This window comes from Chamaea fasciata, unplaced genomic scaffold (assembly GCF_029207755.1).
Source record: "Chamaea fasciata isolate MVZ Bird 193981 ecotype frontalis unplaced genomic scaffold, bChaFas1.0.hap1 SCAF_9, whole genome shotgun sequence".
In the NCBI taxonomy this organism is placed as follows: domain Eukaryota; kingdom Metazoa; phylum Chordata; class Aves; order Passeriformes; family Sylviidae; genus Chamaea; species Chamaea fasciata.
Window position 1 is genome coordinate 34018372 of NW_027094094.1, and position 12420 is coordinate 34030791.

General features: G+C 43.2%; 1 protein-coding gene across 3 annotated transcripts in view; it reads right to left on the reverse strand.

Annotated features, from left to right (window-relative positions):
* Positions 1 to 12420, reverse strand: part of CTNNA3 (catenin alpha 3) — a 407433-nt gene that overhangs the window by 209199 nt on the left and 185814 nt on the right. The window contains exon 1 of one of the 3 annotated variants that reach the window (XM_066191822.1): positions 11536 to 11855. The exons of the other annotated variants lie outside the window; for them this stretch is intronic. The gene's annotated coding sequence lies outside the window, so the exon portion shown is untranslated. Of the gene's footprint in view, positions 1 to 11535; positions 11856 to 12420 lie in introns of those variants that run through there. 3 annotated transcript variants of the gene reach the window in all.

A 12420-nucleotide genomic window follows, 5' to 3' on the forward strand; every position in this document is an offset into this window, starting at 1 on the left:
TGCTTTTGCCTTTGTGCTATCTGGATTTACGTTCTTCTACCCTAATTCCACAATGCCTGCAACCCAGAACTCCCTTATGCCAGCACCTTTCTTTGATCCTTCTCAGGTCAGCTGTTCTTTCCCTGCTCTGTGCCTGTTCTTCACCCCAACCAAGCTAATTAGGGCTCTTAGGGTGAGGTTGTCTGGGTGCAGGCATAGAGAAGGAGAAGAATGAAACAACAGCTTTAAAAAAACTCTACCCAAGACAGAAAAAAAACACAAAAATCTGAGGAGAGCAGCATTGCATTGTAGATGTCTTGAGTATTCATGCAAGCTCAATAACAAATACATTCCTTTGCCTGTTGTCTACCAAAAAAATACACAAACAAAACATTTTTGAAACTTACATTTCTTTCAATAAAATTGATGGTAGAAAATACAAGTTAGGATTAGCCCGGTGAAAAAAAAAAGTCATTTTTTTAAGCAGCCCTCAAAATACCAAGCATAGAAAAATAATAAACAGAAATTTTAAAATGCACTTTAACAAATGCTTGATCTCATGAATCATCAAGTCAAAGGAGAGAAAAAAAACCAAAAAAACAAATTTATTGCATGGCAACACTGAAGTGGTGGGAGTTTTATCTGGCAGAGAAGAAATAAGAGAAGGAAGGTTAACCATTCAGTGCCTTAAATCAACGCTCTTATCTTTTTTTCCCCTCAGTTCATTCCAAACATGTTTGTCTAATTATAAACTCTGGGAGATCCCAGATACGAAAACGGGGTTTTGTTACGCAAGGGCAGGACACGGCACTTGGTCTTGTTGAACCTCACACCTGCCAGGCCTGTAGCTCCCTGCATGCTCCTTCCAGCCCTTCTCGTAGGTGGGTGTCCCACTGGCCAAGCTCCAGTCACCTGTCACCTCCCCAGTCAGCCACAACTGCTGGGAAGTTATGGGAAGGGGCTTGGGCAGCACCTCTGCCAGCTCCCTCAGTACCCCTGGGTGCGTCCCATCTGTCCCCTTGGACTTGTGTCAGAAGCATCCATTATTGTTTCAGCCATAACTAAATGGGAATGTCAAGGGCCTGGATAAAAGCATTATTGCACTTCCCTTGTAATCTTTTTCCAGAGCAGGAACGTTCTGCAACAATCTTCCAAAAATCAAAACACGTCCCTTGTCTGCTATAGTAAAACTCCTGTATTAGCGATCATGTGGATGTTTAATTACTTCTCTGTGCAGTAGAAAGTGATACAGCTTGGATTTCTATATTGATTGACAGACATAGCAGGGAGAATGAAAACACCTCAGTGCCAGGACACCACTGACACGAGGCTGTGAGGAACCTGAAGGCTGGCGCTGGTAGGTGGATACACACACAGGAACTACTCACACACCGCTGTGATGTGGGTGAACACGCACAGCTGAAACTGACCTTCAGGTGGGACCTACAAGGGGCTGACAAAGGTGAAACACACCATCCAATATTCTCATCTACTCTGCAGAAATGAACCTTGCAAACGCGAGTTTTTACCGGTGTGGGGGAGACTTCACAAGGTGCTGATGATCTGCCTATTTCAGTCTCTTTCCCCACAGAGAATGAATAACGGGACACAAAAGCTCCCCTTTAGAATGTCACCTAAGTTACCTGCTCCAGTTCCAAATTAAGTGAGATGCAAACTGGAGACACAATGTTAGAGCCTGTCTCCCTAACCCTAGGGGAAGGCATTCAACAGCATGAAGGATAGCTACCTACAAGAGAAGAACATCTTTCATGCCAGGGTGCTCAGACTAAACAGTATACTCCCCTTGTGGGACCAGAGCCAAGAGCATTTCAGCTGTACGGCGTTCTCATGGCTCTTGACTTCAGCAAGCAGACTGCATTTAACAGAAGAGTCATACTGCTTTTTCGTCACATAAAATAATTCCCTTTCGTGGGGAAGTAAAGAGAATGAGAAGCCAGTGCAGCAGCCTGATGGATGTCAAAATCTATTCCATTAAATAAAGGTAATGGCAAAATTCAGGAGAGGTAGCAGCACTTTATAGTGAGTTCCCATTTATTCATTTTGTTTCAAAGCCAACAACAATTCCTATAGTCTTAGGCTCCAAGAAAACAGAATATTTGCATTTCAGATTTTATTCAGTCTTCTAAAGACACTACCTACAGCACACACAAGTATGTCTAATGCATACTCACAAGCTCTTAGGGAATTATTATGCTCAAATTCAAAATGCACGAATGGAATCAGTATAAAATATGACAGATCAATCACCCTGAAAAATCAACAGTAAACCTACCCAAACAGCGACTACATGGAAGATTTACCTCTGACCTCTGTTCTAATCATGTAAAGTACAAATTAGAGACAAGCAGAGACAGTAATTAATTCCATGAGGAACAAAAATCAGCACAACGTAAGGCCAGTACCTGTTATGTTAAACCATGGAACTTGATCAGTAAGTTCCTCTGACAGACATATGATATGCACAGGTGCAGGAGGACACTGCTGCTCTGCCACACACGTCTCTATCCAACACTCCACTATCCCTGTTCATCAGTGCTCCTGGAAAGTGCTGAAATGGTGCATCACATAAATAATGATGTGTAAAGCTCTCCATAATTTTAAATTCGTTTGTGTTTGAGAACATGAGAAACTCGCTAATGAATTCATAAATGCTTTCCTACATGGTTACTGCTTTTCCCAAAAGATAACAATGGAAAGAATGGGAACTGAAACAGAGCAGATTCCTTTGCTGCTGCTGCTGGCTGCTTCTGCATCAAACCGTGGCAAGTAAAATAAGGCAGCACAGACACACACACGACACTTGGAGCCAGCCTCTGACAAGGCAGCAGCGCATGGCGCCAAGCAAATTGTGCAGAGAGCAAAAGACAAACTGCAGCAAAACGTGGCAGAGGCTGCAAACTTGTAAAGCACTAAAAACATTTACTCTTTTTCAAATACATTCTAGGCACAGTGGGACATAAGGCATTTCATACATTTTTGCTGCAAGTGGCCTAAAGTAAAAAACACCAGGTAAGTGGAAACCTAAGCAAAGAATACAAATGTCCTAGAGAAGGACTTGAAAATAATAATTTTTTAAAAAATAGTTAAGTACTTTCAGTGGCCAAGAAAAAGAACAGCAACAGAAGGAAGGTCACCGGTATACCCATCTAATTAGATGCTGAACATTTAAGAGGCTAATTTTGACATACTTAGGGAGATCAGCAAGTCTCCAGCCCTTGATCTTTGCATGCAACATATTGCATTCGTTTATGATATGATCTGAGATTTAATATTCAAAAAGAGAGAAAAATATACCAATGGGGAATACCCTCCCACTGTGAAAATCTGCAACTTAACCACACTCACATGACAACTAATTCTGTCAGCAGTTAAGTCATTTGACCAAAAAAACTCAGAGAGAGAATAGGAATTCTCTGATTCTCCGCATCCCTGATGTAGTTTATAACAACCTTTCTCAAGCAGAAGATCCACGTTTGAAGTGTATCAGTACTATGGCAATGCCCACCACATTAGGAATGGGCAATTACAGAAGGAGGCTGCTGCAGGTCCCACTAAAGGTACAAAATCCATCACAAGCAGATTTGGATTTTGTGAATAACCCCAGTAGTAACAGCTATTGGAAACCTTTTCTAAAGCCGGATTCAGGTAAAACTTTGTTTTATCAAAATTAAGAAGTCTGCAGCTCAACTGTTACAGAGGCTGGAACTCACTGTTTCTCTCATGTTCCTGTGTTTATGAAAGGGTGAAATATTAAATCCCGGCCTTCATATGAACATATGAATTACTGTCTTTCTTTAAAATGTTGATCTTTTGATCAGCAAGTATCTGATACAGAATTCCAAATACCATGGTATTTGGGTGAGGTGCAAATTGCATTCAAGGACATTTACAGTTTTCTTTTTGGAAATGCTCTGAGGCAGTGGTGCTCTGATACAACTCCAAGACTTTTATCCATTTACAAATATCTCAATTCCAACAGCGTATTTCTACTTGACTTTAAATCAGACTGAGAAGAACACTGAAATTGCTATGTCAGATAAGAGCACTGGATCTCTTCCAGCTTTCTGTCTTGGAGTGGCAAGTCCTGGGTATTTTAAAGGAAACTGCAGAGACCTTTATAAGAGACAGCTCTTATTCAATAACGTGGCCAAACAGTACCTTGGTTTTTTCCTACAAGCCATTAGTTACTTTCTGGCTTTTACACAGAAACACGAGACTTTTATGTCTTTTAGCTTTTACTAAATACCCCTTGAGAACTCTTCGTGCACCTGAACTGCACCAGGGCACATCACCTTAGAAATCCCTCAGCAACTGTATTGTGGGGTTCCATTATCATAGTGTGAACTAAAATGATACGGCTGAAATGAGACATACTGGTGGTGCAAAGAAAAAAACAAAGGTACATTTGGCTTTCCCTGAAAAGTTCTTTTGTCCTACTTTTCTTATGAATTTCAAACTAATTAACACCGGAGCGCCACTCTATTTACAGCTGTTCTGTATATTAGATTTGTACAGTTATCTTAAGATTTGGGTGCTTTTTAGTCCTGCATTGACAGAATAAAGCACATTTGTTTCCTAGAAGTTTACAGGCTTACAAAGAAACACAGGAAACTGCTCAATCCAGAGCAGCAGGAACGGCCACAAGGAAGCATTTTTGTTGTGTTAATTATATTGGCACATGTCTATTCCTGCTCTGGATTTCAACCCGGTCAATCTGTCTGAATCACCAATAAATGACGACACAAACAAGTGCTGGAAGACCACTCCATTTCCCTAAGACACACACAGAAGGTCTTTCTGTCACATACCTGTGACAAAAGAGGTTCCCTGTAAGAGCACGTGGGTGCCCCTGCTCTCTGTCTGCCTGGAGGCAAAAGGATTTCAAAACCGAGTCCATGTTTGTGAGGGTTTCTGTTTTCTCCCAGCTCCTGCTACCATTCAGGGACACAAAACGAAGCTGTTGGCTCACTCAGGCTCAGCTCTCCTGTGTCTCCACCACACAGGCTGGCCACAGTCTCTCCCTGGTTATCCACGGCAGCATTTCTTGCTTTCTAACCACTACTGTGTGCAGCTAAGCTGCACGGGGAAAAGGTGCTTTTAAGCCTCTTACCTGCTTAGGAGATACAGAATGCTGGATAGAAGGATTTACAAAACACAAAAATACAACAGGCCTACCCTAATATTCTGGTAAGAAAGAGAAGAAAGAGTGAAAACTCCAATTCTTCTCTTCATGTCAGCTTCCTCTCCACTACCCTTCAGCACTGTGTCCATCAGCAACTAACAGTTTGCAGATGTTTACTGGTTTACATATGTAATTTTTTTGTATATTTACACATGTATTGAGTCACTTTGAGTCGGTTTGTCATTTGTTTGCTGTCTTGTCCACTGGGTGAAAGACACCTAGTTTCAATAAAGAGTAGAGTACATTGTCACAGAATCCAAAATAAATATGCAGGAACGCAGAAATCTTTTTTCATTGTTATTTAATTAATTTTATGAGAGTCTGTTGCACTTATTTTAAACCACCCAAACACGCTGGGGTTTGGTTGTATGGTTATTTTTTTTTGTGCAATCACATTTAATTTAAGATTATTATCTTGGGTAGAGATGAGAAGGTGAGCTAATATGTCATTTTAAATTTAAAGATGGGGTTTCTTCAAAGCCCTGGTTGCCAGACACCCCAATGGGAAAGGACAAAGAAGGATGGCAAATACAGAATGGAACAGTCAAACATACCTGAATGTATTTAATCTTCTTTTAAACCATAAAGTTCAAGTCCACCATTACTGGCATGGATGGGTGACCCCTGCCTAGGCAGCAGCTGATTACAGACTGGTTAACTAAGACTGTCAGCATAATTAACTTTCTGAGCCTTCTCAGGAACACCAGGCTACCAAAGCTGGAATATCTACAAGCTGCCACAGCGTGCTTAATTGAAAAAGACTTGACTGAATTACACAAAGCTAAAAAAATCTGAAACTTTTGACAAAAAAGAGAACAAACTTCTTTTTGCAGGAAAATGGCAGAAAACAGCATTAGGCTGAAGCCAGGGAAGGAAGTGACTAAGCATCCAACTGCAGCCACTTGGAATAAATCATTTCCATGCTAGTCACAGTGGGGATGAGCACAGTTATATGCTTCTTAACTTTGTTCATGTTTTCCTCTTTCAGTTGCAAATCTGCTCAACTGTCATGTTCAGTTTTCTCTTCAAAATGTTACTAATGCTGTCTAATAACACATCACTCTGTCTGTCTCAGACTGGAAATCACAGCCTCAGAACACCACACTGAACTCCAAGCAAGAGTCCTAACAGAGGAAAGCTGAATGCTTTTTTTTTTCTTTGTGGAGGTTTTCATGCATAAGCAAGTGATAAGGGAGACTGGAAATTATTTTAAAATATTTCAACTTGTCAAATGAAATCATTCTACTCTGCCCTCCTGCCCCCTGGGTGCCTGTTTATGCAGAAGAGCAGTAAGACTAGGAAGTACACCAATAAACATCTACTAATTCAGGTCTGATCCTAAGAAATGCTCCATATACCTTGTGTTTCAAGAAGCTCAAGATGTGTCAGTTGCAATTTTTATGTGGAAAATTAAAGGCAACGTTCACCAAATTCTGAAGTCATTTTCAGAATGGTACTCTTGTAACATTAGAAAGGTTCTGTGAGTGAACAGGCATTGGCAAACTCATTAACCACAGACAGAAGGTAAATCTGCATTTTAAGCAGAATTCTGTGTTTCTGTATTTAACAGCTAAATATAATACACAATAAAAATTACAGTAGACACAGAATAACCTGCAGTGGAATTCCAAAAAGGAACAGACAGCTTAAGTGATGGAAAAGGTATATATTTGAATAAAAATAGTGTCAGACAAAGAGTCATGCAAATCATCTATTAAGCTGATATGCTTATAGAACTGCATGCCACTATTCCTCTCTCATAAGTGAAGACACTGAGACCCCAAAAAATTAGGATAAAAGCTCAGGTTTGGAAAACAAGTTATAATGGTTTCTGACACGATGTGGATATCATGGCTTTCCTATAATGAAAGTTCTTGCCAGCTGCCTTCCTCCAGCAGTCAAGAAGCCACTGCAGCCAAGAGATATTCCAGGGCTGACAGAATAATTAATTCTACAGCCTCAGTACATAGCGAGGTATCAAGGCAGCTTCATCTGCAGCCCCACAGAGTTAAATGCATGGCAGGGCACAGGTCTGAAACTCCTGAGAAATGAGTGAACATGCATCATCATCGTGTGCTCCATGCTGTGCAAATGACAAATACAAATCCCTCAGAGATGTACCAAAAGGGAAGGAGTATAAAAGGAGCAGCTACAGGCAAAGGCATGAGGGCAGAGGGAACAGCTGAGGAGGCAAGGCCAGCCCTGAGGGTTTTAACTACACACACAGAGAACACTGAAAAGGTCTGAGGTTTGGTGAACAACAAAACTGTGCAAACGGCCACACAGCTGGCACTACCATCACCTCATCTTTAGTCAAACGTTACCCTTCCCGTTCTTACCAACACAACATCACACGCTCAGAGCTCACTCCTTTCCCTCTGGCCAGAGCCGGACACCGTCAGCATTATTGATTTTCCCCGGGACCAGGCTGCAGCTCTGCTGGGATTCAGTTACGCAATGCCTCTACACTGATACCCCAGCCCTCGCAGACTTCTCCATGAACAAAGCTGTTCTAGGAGATGCCCACGTAAATCTGGCCGCCCGGGAAGCTCGTTCCCTTTGCCATCCCGCACAGTCCGCCCGTGATGGGCGTGCAGAGCTGCTCCCGCAAGGCACAAGTCAGACACCTCAGGACACCCTTGTGCCTTTGGGTTTTTCAGTGAATCTTCTCCCATTTGTTACCTGAAAAAAAGATGCTGTGAGGAGAGGAGGTTGACGCCTGGGAGATGGTCAGTAATTCCGATAGAAAAGAACGGGCCAATGGTTCTAGCGTTACACTGAGATCTCCCAGGGAGGGGAAAAGCGGGTTGGGCACTCGCTTGGCTCAGGGGGAACACACTGGCTGTGATCAAGCCATCTCTGGGACTGGACTCGTCCTGCTGAGGGGCTTGGTGTGAAACAGGGGATTTCAGTCTCAGGTGCTCCTGTGTGGAGCTCTCCTTGCTGCTGTGAGGCTGCTGCCGGTGGCTGCCGTCTGACCCGGGCTTTCCAGCACCTGGCAGCAATGGGACACCTTCACCATCTCCACAGGCAGGAAAAGGCTGGTACTGGGTTTCTTGGGGTTTATTTTTTTAATCGTTTTTATTGTTGTTGTTGTCGTCTTTTTACATATATAGATATATTCCAGTAAAGAACTGTTATTCCCTTTTCCCGTACTTTTGCCCGGAAGCACCATGATTTTCAAAGGGAGGGGGTCATCTTTCCATTCCAGGAAGGTTTCCACCTTCCTTGGCAGCTATTTGTCTTTTCAACCAAGACAGAGACAAAGCGTTCTTCCCAGAGAAGCACACTTCATGGTGATACCTGAGGACCTCTCAACACTCAGGCCACACAAACCCTGGCAGTGCTGTCTGGACAATCAGACAAAAGGCATTCTTCCAGCAATGGCATCCCAGCCCGTGGAAGAGCAGGAAGCATTTGCAGCAAGCCTGGCTTTATCCTAACCTAAAATCTCTCTGGCACCTTCACAGAGACTGCAGGCACAATCACAAGCAGAGGCCACCAACACAGCCTTGCACATCACCCCCACAAATCTCCAGGGCATCCACAGCGGGGATCACTCATGCTCTATTGAAGCACTGTGTGGAAGATGTAATGAATTTTTACTTCCATGATGATCCTTCATCCTCCAGCACCTTTGGCTGCTTCTACTAATATTAACTTTTCAGGAAGATGCTGGAGGATAAGCCTGGATGGATCAACACTAAATCCACTGAAACACAAGTGGTCGTATCAATTTCAGAGAGTGAAAAGGTAGCTTTGCATCTCATGTTGCATCTCTAAAGAAGGAGACTGAAGCACAGGCTGCTTGGCCTTGTCAGGAGAATTAACCCATGAATACCAGGGGTTTATGTCCAAAAATGAGACAGAGGAGTTCTGTAACTTTGTTTGAATAAAGGGAGACGTCATGGGGCATTTCCCTAGGGTGTCTCAAAAGTTTGGAGGATGCAGCCTCCTTTTCATCCTAATTTCCTGGCCACCTGTCCCCCTCTCTTCCCCACTGTCTGAGGTACTTGGGAGGTACAGACCTCCCAAAATGTCTAATACCTAAGAACCTCTTCTAAACGTATAAACCCCCCCTTTTTCTCTTCCTTGTGTCAATCAGTGGAATTCCTACAGAATTTCTGGTTCTTCCCATTGTTTCTTTCACCTCTCAGTGTTAGTTTTATCTACTGGCAAACCTACAGTTTGTAAAGACAAGTCTCTCATTCCTTTCACCCTCAAACACCTTCAAAATCATAGGACAAAAAGCTAATTGGGGAGCAGCTAAGTGTCCAATGCCTCATTAAGGCCAAAGGACTTAGGATAGGGTCTGGAAAAATCCGGGCAGAGGATACCATGAACAAAGATTTGGGCGCAGCCTCACCTCCCCCAGGGCAGTGCAGAGGCCCCTGTGACCTGTCCACAACACTGACTTCACCAGAAGCAGCCAGCTGGAAAAGCTTCCTTGTCCAAGTGTGTAACTGCGCGTGAGGGAAGCAATAGCCGGAGTGGCCCTGTGCCAAGGCCCTGCGGAGCCCTGCTGGGCACACACGCTGACAGATGTGTCCCTGGTGTCCTCTGCAAGCCATCCCCCAGTACAGGGCACACTGACTCCCAGAGCGCAGCGTGGTTCCTACGCTCCTTCACCTTCTGGGTGTGTGTAACACGGGATCCCTTCATCCCCACAGGGGCCAGGGGAGGCCTCGCAAAATAACAGCTCCTAACAGAAGAGCAAGAGAGCATTTTAACTTATCCATCTCCCTCACCTACCATTAACCACCACGGTCCTTTAGGGCAGTACAGATCAACTCCTGGGATAAGATCCTCTCTAGTCTCAATCCTTTTCCCCTATTTCTTCAGAGCATTTTCTGTTGCCTCGATTTCCCTCGCCTGCATGTTCCTTGCACCTGGCTTTCTCACACTCGCCTCTCCTCATGTCTGCCTTCAGCAATCGCTGCATCCTGAGTTTCCCTCCGCCGTCCCACGCTCTGATATTTACACTGGGAGTTATACGCCCCCAGCTCTAATCTGATCCTCATGGAACAGCAGGTTCATTTAATCACCGGCTCAAAAACTGCAGACACATTTTATTAGACTTATCTCTCTTAATGATACAGTGATAGCACACTACAGTACCGTTCAGAGCAAGCTACTACTGCTAACCCAGCCGACTCCTGGCCTCTTTATAGGGGAATAAAGTCAAGGGAACGACACACGGTGTCACTTCATAAACCCAAAAAGAACACAGCGTGGCACTTCCTAACTACAGGTCCCCAAAGGGATGTGTGATTCACACATAAAGGCACTCTCAGACCCAAGAGCTCTGTCTGTGAGCAGAAAAATGCTGTGTTCTGGTCTAGTCTGAATTCCAAAGTTTGAGCACTATGAACATACTTCCCTGTGTCTAGAAAAGCTCAGACTGCATTCCTGAACATCCTTCTCACAGGAGCAACGGAAATTTTTTTTTCCTTTTTTTCTTCTCTGTAACATTACCATTAAATGGATTTTAAAGAGTAAGCATGGAATATCCTGAGAAAGGGTAAGCTGAGCATGTGACAGAACAGGGGAAGGTTTTTGATTGATTTGCATGGATCCCACTAGCACCTGATTTCTTACACTCTGGGAAGTTTACATCCCTTCCCTGTCCCCTCACCGCTGTCCTACTGACACCTGATAATTCTGTCATTCCCCCTTTTCAAACGTACTTAGTAAACAGATGTAACTGGCTATTACAGGTACGGTCTCATAATCCTAAAAAGTGCAAGATTTGCCGGTTTCCCTTTCCTCTGTGAAAAGCTTCAATTCCAAACCAGCTCTGTAGAGAAACAGGCTCTCACAGTGAATGCCACCTTTTGTTTCATCATTTACTATTTTGGCTGCAGTTCATATTAAGCTTTCCATAGGGAAGTCACATCTAGGTACAGAGAACTGAGCCAGAATGAACAGAAAAAGAAAACACACTATAATTTAACTACATAAGAAAACCCAAAACCAAATATGAAATTAAATTGAAGCAAATTAGTGCAAAATCAGACAGCAATGAAACCAATCTAGAACAACATCCAGACAGAAAACCTACTAAAAGTCTTGCACCAAGAGAAAGACCAGGACTGTCCCTACTGTTGCAGCAGACCTCTTGTTAGGGGTAGAAATGAGCCAACACACAGGTTTCTTGTTTGTCAGAGGATGAAAAGGGTCCTGCTTTATTCCCTGCTACAATTCAGTTATCCTGACTCCAACTATTCACTGACTCTGGCTGCAGCAAGCTCCTGCTGGAGCTTTCCCTTGCAGCCTTTGTCTGCTGGTTATTTTCTGCTGAACTCTGACTGCAGGGATAAGTTTCCAGACTCCGAGTGCAGACCCAGACTGACCTCATAGCAGTGATTCTCTCTCCTGTTCTGCTCTGTCCTTCTGGATCATTCCTTCACTAGCACCTTCCTCAGAAGAAGTTTCCCCCATTCCAGGTCCTCTTTCAGCATCTCCTTCTTCAAATCCCTCTTCTAACTAACTAACCAACCAACCAACCCACCTCCTTTTATCACACTTATCTTTATTAATCTCAGCTGCAACCATTTAAGGGTTAGGATAGTCCACTTCTTTGGTAATTAGTACAACTGACTTAGGGGCAAGGTGGCCTCCTTCTTCAAACCCCTCTTCTAACTAACCAACCAACCCAGCCGTTTTATCACACTTATCTTTATTAATCTCAGCTGCAACCATTTAAGGGTTAGGATAGTCCTCTTTGGTAATTAGTACAAGTGACTTAGGGGCAAGGCAGCCTCTAATCCTTTTTCTACACCTACAACTACCTTAGCATAGTGCATAATTACCAAACAACTTTGAATTTCACTGTTGTGTAGATGAAGAAAAATACGTGCTCATCACAGGCTCTGCCCAACACACCTCTTTTCATCTGAATGGATGTTAAGGCATAACTAGTAACACATTGGCCACTGTATTTTCTAATCTAGGCCATTTTTCCCTCAGAAAAGGCCCAGGGAAAGAAACAGGGTGATCATGGAGTCATAAAACTCAAAACTTACAAGCATCTCAGGTTCTGTGGTATCTCAGTTTATGTTTAAGGCTAAGACTCCAAAACACACACTTGAACTTTGTGTTCAAGACTACACAAATAAATAAAATGTTCTTCAGAGGTTTTTCTTTTCAGAATTGGCTAAAATACTTTTCTCTCAGGCAGATGGAGTAACTTTGTTCCTGACCACTAATGTTCAGCCAGCATGAAGTCACTAGGACTT